Source organism: Acinonyx jubatus, chromosome B1, assembly GCF_027475565.1.
Source record: "Acinonyx jubatus isolate Ajub_Pintada_27869175 chromosome B1, VMU_Ajub_asm_v1.0, whole genome shotgun sequence".
Taxonomy (NCBI): domain Eukaryota; kingdom Metazoa; phylum Chordata; class Mammalia; order Carnivora; family Felidae; genus Acinonyx; species Acinonyx jubatus.
Window position 1 is genome coordinate 25,500,742 of NC_069382.1, and position 22,468 is coordinate 25,523,209.

The 22,468-nt window shown below is 41.7% G+C and overlaps 1 long non-coding RNA gene across 1 annotated transcript in view; it reads left to right on the plus strand.

The window, feature by feature from the left end:
* Positions 1-1,083: 1,083 nt before the first annotated feature.
* Positions 1,084-22,468, plus strand: part of LOC128314359 (uncharacterized) — a 39,279-nt gene continuing 17,894 nt past the window's right edge. The window contains exon 1 of the long non-coding RNA XR_008295896.1: positions 1,084-1,536. This is a non-coding gene — a long non-coding RNA (uncharacterized LOC128314359). The remainder of the gene's footprint in view (positions 1,537-22,468) is intronic.

Consider the following 22,468-nt stretch of genomic DNA (forward strand, 5'->3'; position numbering starts at 1 on the left):
AAAAAGGATATTGTTTGAGAATTTGAAAAAATGAATACACTGAAGTAGACTAAAATGAGATGATGGGTAAAATAGAATTTGAAAAAATATACACAAAAGTAAAGAATATAGTAGAGAAAAATTAAAGACAAATATTTTTAATGAAAAGTAAAAACAAATATGATTTTTTTCTTTTTCTGTATTTAAGGAAAAAGAAAAGAAATGAAAAAGAGAAAAAAAGAAATCGTTTGAAAATTTGAAAAAGTAAATACACTGTTGTAGACTAAAATAAAATGATGGAAATAAAATAGAATTTGAAAATATTTACATAAAAGCAAAAAATATAGTAAAAATTAAATAAAAATATTTTAAATAGAAATTGAAATAAAAATGAAGTTTTTCTCTTTCTGCATTCAAGAAAAAGAAAAGAAAAAAAGAAAGAGAAAGAAAAAAGGAAATTGTTTGAAAATTTGAAAAGGTGAATACACTGAAGTAGACTAAAATAAAATGATGGAAGTAAAATAGAATTTGAAAAAATTTACACAAAAGTAAAAAATATAGTGATAAAAATTAAAGAAAACTGTTTTTAATAAAAATTGAAAATAAAAATGAATTTTTTCTCTTTCGGTATTTAAGAAAAAGAAAAGTGTAAAAGAGAAAAAGAAAAAAAAAAGAAAGAAAATTGAATAGATGGACCTGCTAACAGATTGAAGCAGGACTGAAATTGCTTGGTTTTCCCCTAGAAGCAGGTGGTGAGACTTGTGTTCTTGAAGAGGGAAGTTGGCCCAGTTGGGCGGCTCAGTGTAATGGCTCCTCTCTCCACTAGATGGCGCTGCTAGCCTACTGGGGTGGAGTGTTTCCATGCTCGTAGGTGCGTAGGCTCGTAGGTGCGTAGGCGCGTATGCGTGTATGCGCATGCGCGGGAGCGGTGGAAAATGGCACCACCCAGCTACGCAGTCTGTTCTCCGGGATCAGCATTCGCGCACCCATCCTCTGTCTTCAGCTTTCGTCCACTCCCCGCTGTTCCACTCTCCGTGACCAGGCCCCAGGCAGTACCTCTCTCCCGAGTTTTCCCTCAGATGCGGCTGTTTTCCTTCAGATGCGGCTGTTTTCCCCTGCCCCTTACTTCCGAAGGACTGCGGCTTTGACCCGTTCCGCCCCTCTGTGGGAGGGTCTCACCGAGCAATGGCCGAATGAGCAATGGCCGAATATCAGCTGCACCCAGGAACACTTGCTGGACCCTGCTGCTGCTGGTACCCCGAGACTGGCCAGGTGCCAGCCCGCCCCAGAAAACGTTCGCAAGACAGTGTTGGTGCAGCGTTTCAGGGATGATGGAAAATCACAACACACACCTGGCACCAGGCTTCACCCTTAAAGACCTTGTTCCAGCACCAGCGAATGTGGCCGCCTTCCGGGGTCTGCTGGGACCCGGTGGCTTCAACGGTCTTTACCAAGTGTCCTTCCAGCAGTGGAACCGCTTTTCCCCGTGTGGCCCGAGAACCTCCCGGACCCCAGTCTGTTCCTGGGGATTCGCCCTTCCCACCAGAGCACCGCCAGGTATGGAGCTGCAGAGCTGCAGCCTTTGCATTCCCTTTGCTTATAGTCTTAATGGAATTTAAACCCTCTCCTTTCTCCTTTCTCCCTTTTTAGTTTAGCACCTGTGGCTATTTCTAATTTTCTACATTTTCTCCAGCTGCTTTTGGGAAGGGGTGCTTTTCCCGTATTCCCTCCCCCCCAGTCTCTGTCCTCTCTCTGCTTGCAAAAGCACCTCCCTTCCTGCTCCTTCTTGCTCCCCAAGTTCACCTCTCTGCACCACATACCTGCTAAATTTTGTGGTTCAGGTTGTGCAGATTGTTGTGTTAATCCTCCAATCGGTTTTCTAGGTGTGTCTATAGGCTTATTTTTATTTTCATTTTTTTCTAAATATGGAATACTTTATTTTCTTTAATTTTTTAGTTTTTAATTTTTTTTAATTTAAATCCAAGTCAGTTAACATATGGTGTAATAATAATTTCAGGAATAAAATTTAGTGATGCATCTATTACATATAACACCCAGTGCTCATTCTACAAAGCGCCCTCCTTAATGCCCATCACCCCTTTAGCCCTTCTCCCCCACCCAACACCCCTCCAGCAGCCCTCAGTTTGTTCTGTTGTACTTAAGAGTCTCTTATGGTTTGCCTCCCTCTCTGTTTTTATCTTATTTTTCCTTCCCTTCCCTATATTCATCTGTTGAGTTTCTCAAATTCACATATGAGTGAAATCACATGTTATTTGTCTTTCTCTGACTGATTTCGCTGAGAACACACTCTAGTTCCATGCATGTTGTTGCAAATGGCAAGATTTCTTTCTTTTTGATCAAGTAATACTCCGTTGTATATACACACCACATCTTTATCCATTCATCAGTCAATGGACATTTGGGCTCTTTCCATACTTGGGCTGTTGTCGATAGTGCTGTTATAAACATGGGGGTGCATGTGCCCCTTTGAATCAGCATGCCTGTACCCTTTGGATAAATACCTAGTAGTGCAATTGCTGGGTCATAGGGTAGTTGTATTTTTAATTTTTTGAGGAACCTCCATACTGTTTTCCAGAGCGGCTGCACCAGTTTGCTTTCCCACCAGACGTGAAAAAGGGTCCCCCTTTCTCCGTATCCTCGCCAACATCTGTTGTCGCCTGAGTTGTTCATGTTAGCCATTCTGACAGGTGTGAGGTGGTATCTCATTGTGGTTTTGATTTGTGTTTCTCTGATGATGAGTGATGTGGAGCAGTTTTTCATGTCGGTGGGCCATCTGGATGCCTTCTTTGGAGAAGTGTCTATTCATGTCTTTTGCCACTTCTTCACTGACTTATTGGTTTTTTGGGTGTGGAGCTTGATAAGTTTTTTATAGATCTTGGATACTAACCCTTTATGCCATTTGCAAATATCTTGTCCCATTCTGTAGTGATAGATTTTAGAAGAATACTGCTGACCCAATTTTCTACCCCAGAAGAGATGATCCCCTTAGCTAGACAGAGAGAAGCAGAATGGAGGCAAACATGAAAATATTGCACGATGGCCCAGAGAATGAGGTTCTAGGTCCGCCTCCCACGTCCCCACCTGACCTGTGGGGCATGGGATAACAAAACCTCCAGAGGAGCTAACAGCAGAAGTTGCCTGTATCTTTCCTCCTGGATGGATCCTGGGAAACAGCAGGACCCCGGGATTCCTTCCCCCAGATGAGGAGAGGCTGCAGCCAGCATGCAGTCACCGTGAGGGCAGCTGAGACAGCTCCCCTGGGGTCCCCCTGCCCCATGGTGGCACTGATGGGCATCACAGTGGCCCAGAGAGGCCTTGAGGCAGAGAAAGGCTGAAGTAAGATCAGCTGCAGATCTTTCCATGGGAAACGAGATGGATATGGCTATGTTCCAGGTGCTGGGAAGCACAGAAGTTCAGAGCCCAGTCGCAATGAGACTCAGCAGAAGGTGCTAATGTGGACACCAGCACTGCCACCTTCACTCTGGTCCCAGAGTCAGGGCCTCTGGTCTGCAGGCTCCCGGCCTGGTCCCCATGCTCCTGGTCTGCCCCTCACAGTGTACCCCCAGTAAATCCCTTGCTCACAGAATTCTATTTTGGTGTCTACTCCTCAGAGGAGCCCAACTAAACAAGAGTCCTGACCCCACCGTCCCCAAGGGCCAAAAAGGACTTAGGTAGCTTCGTGAAGAACTCAGTCTTGGGGACCAACAGGAAATAGATGCGGCTGGGCTTAGGGTCAGAGAATGAGCTCTCAGACCCGCATGACCAGCGGAGCAAGTATGGCCTGGGCTCTGATTCGGCTGCTCAAGTCAGGGTCCGACTGCTGACCGGGTTAAAGAGGCCGGGCTTTCTGGAACCATCAGCAGGGAGCTTGTTGAAGGGCTTTTGTCCCGAGGACAGAGGACGAAGGAGCCGACAGCAGCTCAGGAGTTTTGCTCTTCAGGCTTTAGCTGTTATTGTGGGATGCAAAACCTGATCTACCATCAGATGAATTCCACGCTTTAGCAAGGACTTGAGGAAAGGTATCTCATCACCGCACAAGCTAAGGCTGATCCTAGAAACACAAAAGACTTGGTGTAATTGCTGCAGAAATACCCAACTTGAAAAATCATCTGTATTATAAAAAGGATGCAAGGTTTGGGGCACCTGGGTGACTCAGTCGGTTGAGTGTCCGACTTTGGTTCAAGTCATGATTTCACAGTAGCTCATGAGTTCGAGCCCCACGTCGGGCTCTGTGCTGACAGCCCAGAGTCTGGAGCCTGTTTCAGATTCTATGTCTCCCTCTCTCTCTGCCCCTCCCCTGCTCAAGCTCTGTCTCTGTCTCAGAAATAAATAAACATTAAAAATTTTTTTAAAAAGGGGGGGTTATCCAGCCATGAGTGGTGGCATCATTGCAAACTTTCATTTCAATAGCCAGGAAACGCTAGGCTAGTTATATCTGCCAGTGCTGGATATTATGTCGCTGAAAAAGATTTCTAAACAAATGTGTCTTTCTTGTGACGTGAGACTTTTCAGTTTCATCCATTACATGAATAATTGCTGTTGACGGTTTATACTGACACGTGTTTGAACACTTGTCGGTCGGTAAGATGTTCATTTATTTTATTGCCTCTTTTTCTTGTATCTCATGACTAAAATATCTGTAGCTCTGAGTGTAAATAGCAATTGAGCAGGAACCGCTTCCTGATGTAGAGCCGCGGAATCAGCAGCTTTCCCTCTGATGCTCACCTGTACTGGAAATAAACAGGATTGAGGAAATAAAGTCCAGCATTACAGTCAGGCTTAGATTGGTATCTGAATAAGTTATCAAGAAACCCTAAGAATAGCTGCAAGTTTTTTTTAGAGATGATAATCAAGGTCCCTCCGATGGGTGGAATGAGATGCCAGATTAAAAACAGGAGTAAGTGAAAGTCTGCAAGTTGAGCCAGGAGCCACCCCACCTGACCCCTTTCTCTGCCATGCTCCGTAACATCGGCTCCCAGACTTGCACCCTCCTGGCAGGAAATGGGGGACATGCATCCTCCTCGGGGAGGTGTGAACATTGAGATGTCACCCAGTAAAGCAGTACAGCAGTGAGGCCCCTTTCCAGCCAAGCTGCAGTAAAGCCCACCAGACACCAAGCTCAGAAGACACACAACTTCTGATCAGCTCGGACATATGCCCCTCTCATTAATGGCCAGGCACCACTTGCCAGGTATTTGAGGAAAAGAACTAAAACAAATGTGAAAGTAAAGTGAAAAAGACCAAAACAAACAAATGGAAACCAGAAATTTAGAAGAAACAGAGAAGAAGAAACAGTGTTTAGAAGAAAACAGTGTGTGTGAAACAGGTTCTGCTTACATAAATGGGGTAGAAAAAAGCTTAGGGTGGAAAGCCACCGCAGCGGGGAAGTGCCTGAGGTTAGCGAGATATTGTAATGGGCTCACGAGTGACTTGTTATATCACCTGCAGGAAATTACTTTCCACTGATGCTGATATCCTATTGAACTCTGATCACAAACTCCACTTGCCCCCTAGACCCTTTGCTTCTTACACATTCAAGTTGATCATTACTGTCTGATTGTTTTCTCCCTGTTCATGTGTGTAGATCTTGTTTTCTTCATGTTCGCCACATGGGTAATATCTTGTGAGCTCAATAAATAAGGAGACAAGGGGCGCCTGGGGGCTCAGTTGGTTAAGCGTCTGACTTCAACTCAGGTCATGATCTTGCGGTTCATGGGTTTGAGCCTTGCGTCCAGCTCTGTGCTGACAGCTCAGAGCCTGGAGCCTGCTTCAGATTCTGTGTCTCCCTCTCTCTCTGCTTTTCCCCTACTCATGCTCTGTCTCTCTCTGTCTCAAAAATAAATATAAATACATACATACATACATACATACATACAGAGATGAAACCCCTGTTCAAGGCTCTTTTCTCCTTATGGATATTAGACTCTCTCATATTCAATTCTGCATCTGCTCTCTTGCTGGATAAGAGAGAACTCTAGAATCAGAGTCTAAAGAAAATTCCATGGAAATGAATATGCTCAGAGAAATAAGTCAATGTGGCATCTATGAAACAGGGTGAATATAAATCTTTGAAAAGCACAAAGAACAAGAAAAGCCTTGGAAATTAAAAATCTGATAGCCAATATTTTTAAAGAATTGGTAAACATGTCAAAAATAAATCTCTCAGATGGTTCTTTTAAAAGACAAGAGGAGGTGAGAAGTAAATGAATCAGAGGATCGTCACAAGAGGCGCAATGGCCAAATAATCAGAATTCCACGAGGGAAGGGAGAAAATAGTGCAGAGTGTTGTCAAAGACAAACGGAAGAAAACTTCCCCATGCTAAAGACACAGTTCTGCAGATTCTAGACCCATCGAGTGCCTATGACTATAAATAAAGACTCACAACATATGACACATAGTCCATCAACTTCAGAAAGGGAGATGAAAAGAAAAATCTAAACATTTCTAGAACTATATACAATAAAAAACAGGAATCCAGATGGTGTCAGACTTCTGAATGGCAACCCTGACAGTAAGAAAATAATGGAACAAAGACTTTAAAATTCTAAATGAAAGGGGGTGCCTGGGTGGCTCAGTCAGTTAAGTGTCCACCTCTTGATTTTGGCTCAGGTCATGATCTCACGGTTTGAGAGTTCAAGCCCCACGTCGGGCTCTGTACTGATGGTGTGGAGCCGACTTGGAATTCTCTCTCTCTCCCTCTCTCTCTGCCTCTTTCTTTCTCTCTCTCTCAAAATCAATAGCTAAACTTAAAAAAAAGTTCTGCATGAAAGTGATTCTTTCAATGCAGAAATCAAGACCCAGCCAAACAATCAAGTTTGAGGCTAAAGGCACCTTCTGTGTTACCTCAGGGAAGTGTCTTAATTTCTGCTCTTCGAGGGTTCCCACCTACCAAAACAATGGAGAAGTGACATCTGCCTTGCCCAGCTCACAGCGTCCTTGTGAAGCCATGCAATCAAAGGAGTTGATTCCATCCATCGGGTACTCATTCTTCTGTAAATCATAAATTCTGGGCCAATCATAAATTCTGGATCCTCTAAATTACCCAGGCTGGTGACTTATACATAGTAGATATCAGTAAAGAACAAATGAATGAGATCTGTAGAAATACTTTCTAAATGTTGAAACATGGGGCACTATATAATAATAATAATAACAACAACAACAAGATAGAAACTTGTATATAATACTATATTGGAGAAAGGATGGCATAACCGTGAAATAGAATATTGTGTATTCATGTGACCTGGGAGAGTGTTCATGCTATAATGCTGTAGTGTTAGAGGACAGTTAGAGGTCTGTAGGATGTGACATCTTATACACACACATACACACACACATGTACACAGCTATACACCTGCTGTATGTCCCAATTTAATTAACCCAAAAGAAAGAAATTAGCAGAAATGTGGTTACTCCCCGAGGGAGCAGGTAAGAGGTCTTGAGAGGTTTGTCTTGGCCCTTGACTTCCAGCTGAAATGACTGGCATCACTCTGTCCAGGCAACTCTGTGAGGGTTGAGAAAATAACTAAGTCTTTGCAGAATCCCTTCCGTCTCATACAGAGGTTAGCATCACCAATCTGTCATAAATACACACTGGTAATCTATGTGCTTCCATTTGAAGAAATGAGTATCAACATTGATCTTCCCTTGTTCCTGACCCTGGCTCCATAGCCACAAGGCTGCATCCCGTTCCAGGCCGCAGGTAGAGGCCGTCCCTAGAGGGCCCTCGGTAACGGCTCCGCCTGCTTCTCTCCGTTGCCCCAGGAGGCCTATCTGCCCACCATCTGCCCCTGCTCTGATTCCATCCGTTCCCCGGCTGGTTCTCAAACGGTGTGGACTTGAGACCACCATCACACATCCATATAGTCCACGGTCTCAGATAGTCAAAACTATGGAAGAATAGACTAGAAGAAAATAGGATAAAGTTTTCACGGGGACTGCCTTTGAGTCGTGGAAATTCCAGATAAGTTTTTCTTGTGGTTCCTTCATTTTGTGCTCTTCTGATTTGGCTCTATTGCTTTTTCAGTATTGGCTGAAGGCTCTGCAGCCCACAGGCATCAGGCAGAGCAGAGGAAGCCCTTGGCACTGTGGCTCTCACACACTGCTGGGCACAATCAGAAATCATTTGTCCTGTAATCATGACTTTCACTGTCCACAAAGCAAGCTATTTTTTTTTTAATGTGCTATGCAAAGATGTTGAATAGCTTACCAAATACAACGGGGCATAATTGTTTCTATGAAGTTTTGGTCAGTTAGGACTTTAAGTCCCCGCGAGATAATAGAAAACATATATTGGTCTCTGCCCCTGGTTTCTGGGACAAAGGTCCTGAAACCCTCGTGACTTCCCGGATGAAGGGAGTGTCTTTGTTCTAATGGCTCCTGGCTGGGGGCTGGTCACCAGAAAGATGGAGCCCTGATTAGAAGCTTGGGATTGTCAGCCCCGCCCCCATTCTGTTGAGGAAAGAGAGGGGCTGAAAGCTCAGTGAGTGATTAATTATGCTTGTGCGATGAAGTTTCCATAAACATCCCAAAAGTATGAGTTGCAAGGAACTTCCAGGTCGGTGTGTAAACACATCCACCTACTGGGAAGGTAACCCCAACTCCATGGAGACAGGGGTTCTTGCACCCGGGACCCTTCCAGACGCCATTCTATGTATCTCTTCATTTGGGCGTCCATCTGTGTCCTTAATCATATCCTTCAATAACCTGGTGAGCAGAAGCAAGCGTTTCCCTGAGTTCTGGGCACTGCTTTGGCAAATTAATGGGACCTGAGAAGGGGGTCATGGGAACCTCCAATTTGTAGCTAAGTTAGACAGAAGTTGCGAGTATGGGGGCCTGCTCCCCGTGATTGGCGTCTGACGGAGGAGGCAGTCAGCATTAGCCTGTGGGGTCTGACACTGTTTCCTGGCAGATGGTGTTAGAACTGAGTTAAATCGTCAGATGCCCAGCTGGTGTGTGCTTCATGTGGGGGGAAAGGACCCACACATTTGGTGACCAGAAGTGAAGCGCTCCATGTGGGAAGTAAAGGAGGCACACTGGGGTGCGGGGGGAGAACCAGAGGCTTTTTTAAAGCGTTCAGCCTTCTATTACCGTACCGGTTAATACCATTTTCCAGTAAAATCCGATGTGCCTCACATCTTTTCAGCTTATGGTGAGGCATAATTCTGAGAAATGGTGGGGCAGTACGATCCCATCTGCTAGCATGTATTGCCCTCTTGGGAACATGTTTGAAACGAAAAGGAGTTCAGAAATTGAAAAAATAAGGACATGGCCTTCACAAAGCAGAGGAAGGAGTATGAGAAGAATTGAAAACCTAACAAACTATTTAAAATCAGAATTTTTAGGGGCGCCTGGGTGGCTCAGTCGGTTAAGCGTCCAACTTCGGCTCAGGTCATGACCTTACAGTCTGTGGGTTTGAGCCCCGCGTCGGGCTCTGTGCTGACAGCTCAGAGCCTGGAGCCTGTTTCAGATTCTGTGTCTCCCTCTTCCTCTGACCCTCCCCTGTTCATGCTGTCTCTGTCTCAAAAATAAATAAATGTTAAAAAATTAAAAAAATAAATAAAATCAGAATTTTTAAAAGTTTATTTACTTAGCATGAGCAGGGGAGGGGCAGAGAGAGAGAGAGAGAGAGAGAGAATCGCAAGCAGGCTCCTGGATATAGTGAGAAGGCTTCGAGCCCCATCAAGCATATGTTCACTTGCTGGAATAAGTCCATAGAAGGTTCATGAGAAAAATTCCCATAGCACTGCTCCTCAATTTCCAGTGCCTGCAAATCCACAATAAAAACATGAATGCTATTCTCAGGATATGGACAATTGATGCTTTTTCAACCATTTGTTTACGACGTGAATGAGAATAAAAGCAGCTAGGGGCGCCTGGGTGGCTCAGTCTGTTAAGTGTTCGACTTCAGCTCAGGTTCATCTCACAGTTTGTGGGTTTGAGCCCCATATCGGGCTCTGTGCTGACAGCTCGGAGGCAGGAGCCTGCTTCAGATTCTGTGTCTCCCTCTCTCTCCACCCCTCCCCTGCCCACACTCTGTCTCTCTCTCTCAAAAATAAACATTAAAAAACTTTTTTTTTAAAGAATAAAAGCAGCTATTAGAAAGCTTTGCTATTTTTTGATGATCTGTACTGTGCAGTATAAAAACAAAATGCTTATGCAAATAAATGCAGCTTTTCAACACATGCCCCACTCACTCTCAGTCTGTAGCCAAGCCCCCTCACACAGAGAGACTCTATGGCAGCGTGCATCATTCAAACAGTGACCTCAGGGGGTGCCTGGGTGGGTCAGTCAGTTAAGCGTCTGACTTTTGATTTCTGCTCAGTTCATGATCCCAGGGTTGTGAGATCAAGCCCCACATCAGGCTCTGTGCTGGGTGGGGAGCCTGCTGAAGACTTTCTCTCTCCTTCTCTCTGCCCCTACCCTGCTCTCTCTTTCTCTCTCTCTCAAAAATAAAGAATGACCTCAAACTTTTTTACTTGTAAAACAGAATTGGTAAAAAAAACTACACACCTTGCACATGGTTAAGCTGATATAGAGACTTCTTCATCACACTTAAATCACTACAAAAGATGTCATTTCTGATATATTTGTAAATGCTGACATTTAGAAACAAAACTATCAGTCCTTGTAATATATTCAACAGAATCCAAACAGTCTAGAGATTTAATAACCACCACGATCCATTTTAAATATGCATGAGCTCCTTTCACAGTAAGACATTTGACATTATTATTTTCCTCCTTGTCTCCATTTCATTTCTACCAGAATCGTCTCCTCTGGCAACACTTTTTTAAGCTCGGAACTCTTTTTTTTCAGCCATGCTTCATATTTCTTGGCCGCAAAGACATATGTATCTCAATAGAAATTTGAATTTTTTTTTTGTTTGTTTCCAATCATCATAGAACTCTGTTACAATTTTCTTCCTTTGGATTGATTACGTTTACAACTAGTGGTACATAATTTTAATCAAAGCAACATCTTTCAGGATCTTTCAAATTGTGATAAATATTCAGCATAAGAAGTGAAGACGCATTAGAAGTACATCATTTCATTACGTGAATGGGGCTCTTTTATTGCTAACTTCCTGTAAAAAAAAAAAAAGACTGAAACGAAGAGAAAGGTCATTGACATAAGTAAATAAGTGGAAATGGTAGCTATGTTGTTACATCCACCTCTTAAAATTCCTCTGCAACGATTCCTCTACACCAGGAACTGCACCCTGATCGATCATATCTTCATTTCCAATCTTCTGTCAGCTGACAAATCAGCTCTTTCATTCTGCTCCTGACTTGCAAAAGCACTTGTTACCCTGACATTACAGTCCAGCAGACACCAACATATAAAACTGTTCTTTTGCTAGTTACCGCAGAGGCTTTTGCGCTGCAGGGCAGAATAGGCTTGGGGGCGGGCGGGGTGTGGAAGCAGAGCGGGTGGGAAGGGCAGGGCGTGTTGGGAAGAGGCGCCCCCTGGTGGCGTCACACCTTCAATTTTAGACAAAGGGAAGGATTTTAGCACAAAGGGAAGCGACTTATCTGTAAACAAGTGTCTGAAGACGTCTTGCAAGAAACTCTTGTAAAGTTCCCGTGCAAGCTCAGAGCTATCTATACCTCTGTTTGAAGACTACTGATTCGGAACCCTGGCGCTAGAGGATCTTGCTAAGAGTACAGGCTGCTAAGAGAAGCGCTAGTTAGGCAAGGTGCAGAAAGGGCTTGGCAACAGTCCCCTTCCCTCCCTAGGGTCTATTCGTCTCCAAATAAGCTTCCTGGATCACCTGCCTCCGATATGGCCTGGGCGTTTATTTATTACGTTTAATGTAAGGATTTCTAGACTCCGCTCCAGGTCAACTGAACTGGAGTCTTTAGGAAGAGAGACCTAGGAAGCTGTTTTTATTTGGAGTGAGCCCTGTGTTTCTTAAGCACAGTAAAGCGGAAGAAATATTCTCTCGGCAATCTAATTTCTATTTTTTCGCATCTTGCTGAAGCATCAGAGGGTATATCCTTAGCTGTATCTTTTGCCTACGGCTGCCTTTACTGAATTTCATCCTATGTCTTAGGATTTGCATAAGTCACACTGTTACGTCAGTTTATTACATTGTCATAGTGCACATTGAAGTCTCTATCACCCAGTCTCCTACATTATAAGCCTCATTAAGGAATGGAATTTAGAAAACAGTGCTTAGAAATAATAGTTATTTCCCTCGCTGGTCTGGTATGAGATGCAACGCATTGCAATGAAAATGTGCTGACCCTGTTTTTTTTCTTTCTGTCCTAACTGCCTGAAGCTCATAAGTTAATTTAAAGTTTAATCACACCAACTACGTTGAACTTCATAATTAAAAAAAGGGATATTCTTTTTTTATTGATCCTTAGTTTTTACATCATTCTTTTTTTTCCAAGTCATTGTCTGGGGGCATCTGGGTGGCTCAGTCCATTGAGCGACTGACTCTTGATATTGGCTCAGGTCATGATCTCACAGTTTGTGGGATTGAGCCCCAAGTTGGGCTCTGCACTGCTAGTGTGGAGCCTGCTTAGGATTCTCTGTTGCCCTCTCTCTTTGCCCCTCCACTGCTCACACTCTATCTCTCAAAATAAATAAATAATAAAACTTTTAAAAAGTCATTGTATATGTTTTTGTAATAAACTATATTCAAACCTAAATCTAAGTATTTTTTTAAGGGGCGCTTGGGTGGCTCAGTTGAGCATCTGACTTCAGCTCAGGTCATGATCTCACAGTTGCTGGGTCCAAGCACCCCCTCCATCCGGCTCTGTGCTGACAGTGCAGAACCTATGTGGGGTTCCCTCCCTCTGCTCTTCTGCTGCTGTCTCTGTCTCAAAAGTAAATAAATAAACATTAAAAAAATAAATATTTTTTTAAATTTTTTTTTCTCAACGTTTTTATTTATTTTTGGGACAGAGAGAGACAGAGCATGAACGGGGGAGGGGCAGAGAGAGAGGGAGACACAGAATCGGAAACAGGCTCCAGGCTCCGAGCCGTCAGCCCAGAGCCTGACGGGGGGCTTGAACTCACAGACCGAGAGATCATGACCTGGCTGAAGTCGGACGCTTAACTGACTGCGCCACCCAGGCGCCCCCCAAAAATAAATATTTTTAAGCACTATTTATTTAAGTAATCTCTACACCCCAGGTGAGGCTCGAACTCACAACCCTGAGATCAAGAATCGCACGCTTTTCCAACTGAGCCAGCCAGACGCCCCTCAAATGTAAATATTTGACAAGACTCTCAGCAAGTAACTTAGGCTAAAGGTTTGATTATTTCCTTTTTATATTTTATTACTTTATTTATATTTATTACTTTATTTTATATTTTATTTTATTTTATTTTAAAGTTATTACTTTTTTGTTTATTAGAATAATATAGGTTAATTGTATATAATTTTGGAAAGCCCAATCAAAGTATAAAGAAGAATCAATCCGCAATCTTATCATTCAGAAATAGTCACAGTTAATATTTTCTTGCTTTTCTTTCTTTTTTTTCTGTACATATAGACAGGTTTTTTTTGGGGTGGGGGGTTGGTTTTGTTTTTACAAAATTGGAATCATACCATACGCTGTGAAGCCTGATTTTTTTTAACATGATTGTATCTATCAAAAAGCATTTAACCGTGTCATTAAATATTCTTGAGAAACATAACCTGATATTTATCTCTTTTTCCGGATCTATCAAAATACATATATATTCTCTGGTTTCTTCTGCTCTGTCAATACTGTGATAAGCATATGATAATGCACATCTGATGCTCACCTGTGATTACTTTGAGATAAACTCCTAGAAGTAAAATTACTAGATTAATAGGTAGGAACATTTAAGTCTTTTGTGATGTTGCACCAATTCACTTTCTAGAAATGCTCCCTGAAATTTGTTTAATTCCCCAAACTCTATAGCAATAAAACCCATCAATTCTCCTTCAACAAACTTCCTTTATCTACTCCTACTGCCCTAGTTCAGGTCCTGCCATCTCTCACTGGGGCTGTCAGGAGCCCCTCCTGCCCATGGGTCCATCTGATTCTTCTCTTCCCATTTCCCCTCCCCTCTCCTCTGCCTCCTCCTCGTCCTCCTTTTTTAATTGGGAAGCTTTTTCTTTTTTAGTATCTTGTTTCCCTTTTGCCCAAATTAGCTTTTCCCCCTCTTTTATGAGTGAAAAGTTGTTCATTCCATGAAACAGAGCTTTCCAGAAGTGGCAAGAGTAGTGAGCAACATTCTGCATCTCTTGTTAAAAACGTCCAAGTCCTTCTCTTTATCAGGTGAGGAGCTTGGATGCCCTGTGTGCGTAGGTGGAGAAGAAGCCCACATTTGGCACCCAAAGCCCACACAGCTTGGACAGATAACTCTTGAATCGTGGATCTGACTCTCTTACTTCTTTGCTTAAAAACATTGAAAGGTTACCTAATGTTTGATTACCACCTGGATGAAGTCCACGTTTCCTGCACAGCAATCAAGACCATCAAGATCTGTCCCCCACCTACTTTCTAGCATCATCGCTCATTACTTGTGCCTCATGAACATGCTGTTCTGACTCCAGCCAACATGCGCTGTGGGTCTGCTGAAAATTCCCCCCGTCTGTGATCTCATCCCTCCGTTCGCCTTTCCCTATATTCTCTGTCCGGATTTGACACAGACTTCAATGTCAGTTTTCACGCTCCTCCAGGAAGCCCGCCCCAACCCTCTGCTTCGAACCTTCTGCTCTTGTCGTTAGCAACCACAGATCCTGCTTTGCCCAGTGCTCCCACGTCCTTGCTTTGCCCCCACCACAAGCTTGGTGAGTCCTCAGGGCAGGGTCTGTGTCTTCTCTACATCCACCTCTCCCAGTCGAGGGGCTGGCACATGTTTATGCTCAAGAGATGTTTGCTGTATTAATGAATTAATACTAAGTGGAAAATGCAAACATGAAGAAGATGGAAAGAATGGTTGGGACACCCCTTCCCTAAATAAGGTTGGTGCTTAACTGCATACACTGAAGAGATCCACGATGGGATGGTCACGACCAAAAGGTAGCCTCCGATCATCTCTATCTGATGACATATGTTTTCTGTTATATTAAAATCATGGGACACCTGGGTGACTCAGTCAGCTAAGCATCTGATTTTGGCTCAGGTCATGATCTCACAGTCTGTGGGTTCAAGCCCGCGTGGGGCTCTGTGCTGACAGCTCAGAGCCTAGGGCCTGCTTCAGATTCTGTGTGTGTGTGTGTGTGTCTCTCTCTCTCTCTGCCCCTCTCCCGCTCACACTCTGTCTCTCTCCAAAATAAATAAATAAAAATTTAAAATAAAATAAAATAATGTACTGAGACAAGGTCCTTGATGGAAATAGCAGGATAATGGGATGAAGGATAGGGTCGTGCCTTTAGTTTTTGGAACCGTGAGCTAGCAAAATGGAATGCGTGAACACCTATTTGCTGAGGACCCTGTAATCCTTCTAGAAAATAGTGACAAGAACTTTGGGATATTTGTCAAAACATTAACTATTCTGATTAATGTTTCTAAGCCAAGCCTGGCGATACTCTCCACTACTCCACCGGCAATCTCAGTGAAGGACAAAAAACCTGGTAATTTGTTAGTCAAGTGCCCTTCAGCCCAACGTCTGAGAATTTATCTTAAAGGCCTTCGTGTAGGATATTGTAAGCTAAGAGAGTCAAGTTACCCATTGGAAGTCTAATTAATGGCTGAAAATGCTGGTGGGTAAGGAAAGTCAGGAAGAGCCCACAGTGCAAAGAGTGCAAGACAGCACGGGGGAAAATAGCAATTGCGCATTGTAACCACCAGATGGCGGAGCAGAACTCCAAAAATCTCAGCGGTAGAAGGCAAATCCATTCCTTGGCTGTTCTCCCCAAAGAAAAGAAAGTCTTGGAAACGGAAATTTGTCTGGGGGAGTGCTCAGAGTCAGACACCATTGAGACTGTAACCCAATACCTTACTTTCATCCTTCTTCCAATTTTACACTAAAAAGGAGTTCCATAAAATATATTATCTGATAGAACGGATTCTTGAAAGCCAATTGCTAAATTCTAAAATGAGAATTAGATTTTATAAATTTACAATTAACTACATTGTATTTAAGCTAAGGTAATAAACACTCAACATTTTTACTGTTTCCTAATTCTTTTTTTACATGTTACTATTTTCTGTGCCCTTGAGGTTATATACATCTATTGTAGCTCTAGGATACAAACACTATCTAATGGGGTGCACGTCTACATGATATAAATACTATATAATGGGTGCTACTTCGTGTCTTTTCCCAACTCCATGTTCAGTGACATCAGGCTGGTCATTGGAAATTGGCCACTTGGAAATTGGCCCTGGAAAATGGCATATGCTACAGACCAGCTCTTCAGAGGGCCGGTTGTTAAACATTAGCCAGATAGCAGTGTGCAAGGAAAAGGGGAAATGACACATAAATTGTGCCTGGAGGCAGAGGGAAAGGAATTCAGCATTCCAATTTGCCTCTGATAATAATTCAGACACAGCAAAATGCAGTAGCTAAAAACTTGTATTCTGTAGTCAGGATTCAGGCTTTGAATCTGTTCTCTGCCACTTATTAGCAGTATACCTTCAGCTCTCGACTCTCAGTGTCTATTTATGTATGTATTTATTTATGTATTTATGTATGTATTTATTTATGTACCTACTTCATAAGGTCTTGTAAGGATTCCATGAATTCGTATGTATAGAAGCCACCTTAATTAGCTGCATGTACTGACTGGCTCTTGCTATTGCTAAAAGGTGATGATGAATTAACACCCACGACAAAATTAATGACCCAAACAACAGAAACACACTTGAATTGTAAAATCCTAAGGCTTGCTACATTTTTACATTTTATTTCCCATCATGATTTAAATTCATTTTCTGGAAAGAGACTAAACACAATGCCAAATTTCAGTACAGAATAATACATGTGTCCTATCATACCTTCCCTTATTTCGGAAGTAAAATTTAAACGTCCAGGGTTTAGTTGTACAGGCTTTTATCCTGATTTCTTAAATATTTTGTAAATATCAGAAACTCAGTTGGGTTTTCCCAGAGAGCATGCCATTTAACCCAAGAGTGTATTTTAAATTGTTGGAGTCAAACAGAGAGGTTACTCAGAAATTGGGGTCATAGAAACTCCGTGTCAAATTCCTCTAATGAGGGGTTAAGAATTTTTCTCCATGTTTGAATGGCCGCAGCCTCTGAGAATAAATTTAGGGAATACTCTCTCCTAATGACAGAAAGGAATGAGAAGAATTTAGAACAATTAGACATGTGATTCTCTTTCCAAAATTACAAACTAAATAAAAGACCCAGCTTTGCGATATGAAGAGCTTGATCAGTTAGGACTGGATTTTTGAGTGATATAAAATTTAGGATGTCTGCTTGCATATTAGCTGTGAAAGCCCTTTCCAGAAGTTCTGGCGAATGTGGGAGTGCCACCTGCCCTCTGAGATCCTGAAGTCTTAACACTTTGCTGCAGAGGAAAACTCAGTGACCCACCAGAGTCACCTCCCAGCTGCAGACACCGGAAAGCTGTTACGTAAATGAGTCAGAAACTGTCAAATCGATTGCATAATCCAGACTTTAAAACCCGGATTGCAGAGCCCTCTACTCACGCCTGTCCCTCACACCTGACGCTTAGCTAACACTAGTTAGCTAATCAAACTAGTATTTCCTGGCTCTCTGTTATTTATGCCCAACGTTGTGAGAAACGCTGCTTTGAGGTTTATTTTTAAAACTGTAACTAAAGGAAAAAGAATACTTTTCCAAGACACACAAAAATTAAGAGGGCATGTTCTGCAAATCTGTAATAAATAACAATTCGTGCTAAAAAAAAAATCAATGACACTTTAACCATGTGGACATAGTCCAAGTTCATCACTCTGGGACCCATAGGCCACCAGAAAATGACAGGGTGTTTCTGCACCAGAGTATGCGCGTTGCCATTCTCGGAATTCCTTCTGTTACATGATATACTCGTGGCCTCAGGGGACAAACATGTGACATTCTAAGTCATTTGAGACTACAGCTGTCTTACTGTCACAGTCCCATTCAGAACTATTTTGGCACGGCCACAGCTGCTGGGAGGGCCCAGATGGGTGTAACCATGTACGAGGAGAGTAGTGATCTGGCCAAGACAGCTGAACTGACAAGGTGCCATCATGACATCAACAGTCACAGCCCTTGATCGCGCTTTTTAAATTTTCAAATATACATTATGTTCCAAAAATAGATACATGCCCATGATTGAATATGTTCAAAATATAAAAGCATAAAGGAGATTGATTTTCTTTTCTTTCCCCCAGCTTTATTGAGATATAGTTGACATACAACATCATGTAAGTTTAAGGTGTACAACATGATGATCTGACACAAGTATAGACTGTAAAATGTTTACCACACTTAGGTTTGTTAGCACACCATTCATCTCACACAATTGCCTTTGTTGTTGTTGTTATGGTGAGAACATACAAGATCTACTCTCTTAGCAATTTTCAAGTGTACCGTGGACTATCGCTAAGTATAGTAACCATGCTCTACATTCCACGGCCAGAACTTACTTACCTTATAAGCAGAGGTTTGTAAGCTCTGACCAAGATGTTCCCATTTCACCCACCCCCTGGCAACCACTATTTTGCTCTCTGTTTCTATAGGTTCAGTTCTTTTCAAATTCCACATGTAAGTGAAAACATATAGTATTTTTCTTTCTCTGTCTTATTTCACTTAGCATGATGCCCTCAAGGTCCATCCACGAATAGCAGGTTTTCCTTCCCCTTTAAGGCGAAATAATATTCGTGTGTGTGTGTATAATATTCTATTGTGTATATATATATATACATATACATATATGTGTATATATATACACAAATACACATATATACCATATATATACATACACACATATACACACACACCATATTTTATTTATCCACTTGTCTATCAGTGGATACTTAGGTTGCTTCTGTGTCTTGACTATTATAAATAATACTGCAATGAACATGGGCAGATACCATTTTGAGTTAGTGTTTTCATTCCCTTTGGATAAATACCCAGAAGTAGAATGGCTAGATCATATGTCAGTTCTGTTTTTCATGTTTTGAGGAAACTCCATACTGTTTTCTTACAGTGGCTGCACCAATTCACATTCCCACCAACAGTGCACAAGAGTTGCCTGTTCTCCACATCTTCGCCACTACTTGTCCTTTCTTGTCTTTTTGGTAATAGCCATTCTACCAGGTGTGAGGTGATCTCTCGCTGTGTTTGGATTTGCATTTCCCTGATGATGAATGATGTTGGTTATCTTTTCGTGTATGTGTTGGCCAGGCATGTGTCTTCTTTGGGAAGATGTCTGTTCAGGTCCTCTGCCCATTTTTAAACCAGTCTGCTTGTTTTTCACTATTGAGTTGTATGAATTCTTTATATATTTTGGAGTATTAACCCCTTATCAGATATATAATTTGCGAATATTTTCTCCCATTCAGTAGGTTGTCTTTTCATTTTGTTGATGGTCTCTTCTGGTCAGAAGTTTTTTAGATCTATGTAGTCCCGTTTGTTTATTTTCACTTTTGTTTTCTCTGTAAGAAGATTAATTTTAAATGTAATATCCAACCATCTAGATAGAAACACTCTTACAACATTTTTTTCAGACATGTTCCTATGTGTTTGTGTGGGGAGAGAGAGAGAGAAAGAGAAGGTAGGCGGGAGGCAGGGAAGAAGGTGAGGGAGGGAGGGAGGAAAGGAGAAAGATATATTTTCCCCCCTTACTATCTCTACCACTTATTTTGAAATGGTTTCAGGCTTACAGAAATTTTGCAAAAGTAGTATAAAAATTCCAATATGCTCTTCACCCAGAATCGCCAAATATTAACATTTTATTATATCTGTCTTCTGTGTCCACCCCCCTTTTGTGTTGCATTTTTCTGAACCATCAGATGGAAAATTGCAAACTGATGTCCCCTGTCCTCTCAATACTTAGGCCATATTTCCTAAAAACAAGACCAGTCTTATACATACCCACACAGTCTTAACAAAATCAGAAAATTAACAGTGATGCTCTCATATTATTTAATCTACAGAATTCACCATTGAATTTCACTAATTGCCTCCTTATTGCTCTTTTAGCAGAAGGGGGAAAAATACAGTCCAGTCCAACATGACTAATAGAATTTAGTCTCTCTGGGGTCTAATCTGGACAATTCTTCAGCCTTTCTTGCTGGCTTTTCAAGATTTTCTTCCTGGACATTTTTGAGGAGTACAGGCCAGTTAGCTCGTAAGAGAGTTTGGAGTTTATCGATGTTTCTTCATAATTAGATCCACACTTACTTCAGCAGGAATGCCACAGAAGTGAGACAGTGTGTGTTCTCAGGAAATCAGATCGGAGGCACGTGTGCAGGGTTAACATATTACTGGAGATGTCAAGTTTGATATGCCAGTTAAGGATGGGGTCTGCCAACATGTTACTGTAAAGGGTACTATTTTACCCTTTGTAATTAAAAACTGTCTTGTGGAGAGATGACTTTTAATACCATGTAAATATCCTGCTAACCTTGTATTTCTTTTACTCGCTATTTTTACCATCCTGGCCGATTGTTGCCGGAATCGATTATCATTATGGTGCTTATAAATGTTGATAATTCTCTAATTCTGTCACTCTTCACTTACTAATTTACATTCTACTATAAGGAAATGCTTTTCCTCCTCCTCCTTTATTCACTTACTTATTCAGGATCAGTACTCATGGATTCTCATTTTAATCTTTATTTATTTTGATGCTTATATTGTCTCAGACTTGGTCATTGGGAGCCCCTCAGTCTGGCTGCCATGTCTTCTTGACATGTGCCCAACATCCTTTGAGTACGTCCTCATTTATCTGCACAGTAAGTAGGTCCAGCCCTAGAATCAGCCAGTTTGCGAAGTATTCTAGGTCCTGTTAGTGGAGAATGACATTTAAAACCCAGATACGGGCACTGAATGTGTTTGTTGCTCCTAAGGTGTCATTGTTGACAGACATCTTGGCAAACAGGAATATGTTTGGGTCCTGAGATTCATGTTCATATTCAAATCTGTATATTTAATAACCGTGTTTATGCTAACACCTCCAAATCCAATACAACTTTACAGGGTACGTTCTAGCCTTCTCCCTTCATGTATTTGTAACTTTATTCCCTGATGGTGAAAAACCTGGATCCCATTATTTGTTCAACCTAAGAGCCTCCATAACATAGTTTCAGAATTGCTAACATATACCACTCTGGGCAGGGGAGGGGGATGGTGGCGGGGACTTCTAACTAGTCAGTAGTTTTCGTCTTTAGCCTGCGGGTATAAAATCAAATCACTGTCTTTAAAAATTACTAAATTGATTTCCTATGCTCCCTTTTTGTAGGGTTGTTATTTATTTTATTTTATTTTTAATGTTTCATTTATTTATTTTGAGAGAGAGAGAGGGAGAGAGAATGAGTGGGGGAGGATCAGAGTGAGAGAGAGAGAGAGAGAGAGAGAGAGAGAGGATCCCAAGCAGGCCCTGTGCTGTCAGCGCGGAGCCAGATGTGGGGCTCAAACTCACGAACTGTAAGATCATGACCTGAACTGATATCAAGAGACAGACGTTTAATGGACTCAGCCACCCAGGCACCCCGGGTTATCACTTATTTCAAATAGCATTAGGATTATTTATGTCTGCTCACGTTCTATTTGCAACTTTTATCCCATAGCCAAATTGACCTATTTATCAATGTGCTTATTTATTTCCTCTTTGAGTATGTGAAGAATAAACATGGTTCTAAAAGTCAAAACTATACAAAAAACTTACTCAAAAGTGTCACTCTCCTCATCCGTTCTACCCTATTTCACCCATCTACCCTGAAAGGTAACCAATCTCATTTATTTCCGGTCTATCCTTCCATTGAATCATAGGATTTTTTAATCTTTTTATTATTTTTAAAATTATTTTTCTTATTTATTTATCTTTGCACCAATAAACAGATAAAATGAGTATTTTCTTATTTCTCCACGTCTTTGTTACACAAAAGGTAGTAAAATATAGATACTCCTTTGCGCACAGCTTTTTCATTTAATAGCATATTCCAAAAATTACTACGCAATCAGTCCATTGTGAGATCTTCATTCTTTTTTTTTTTCTTTTCTTTTCTTTTTTACAGCTCTATTGTGTGCATATATCATGGTATGTTCAACCCCTCTTGTATGCAGGCACTTGGGTTATTTCCAATATTTTAAACAATGCTGTAGTGCCTAACCTTGTGCATATGTATTTTAATTTTTCTGGAGTTCATCTGGAGGATAAATTCTTTTTAAGTGTATTTTACTTTATTTTTAAATTTTGTTTTAAGTTTATTTATTTTGAGAAAGAGAGAGAGTGGGGTGGGGGGGGGCAAGCAGAGAGAGGGAGGGAGAGAGAGAAACCCAAGCAGGCTGTGAGCTGTCAGCACAGAGCACGACAGGGGGCTGGAACCCACAA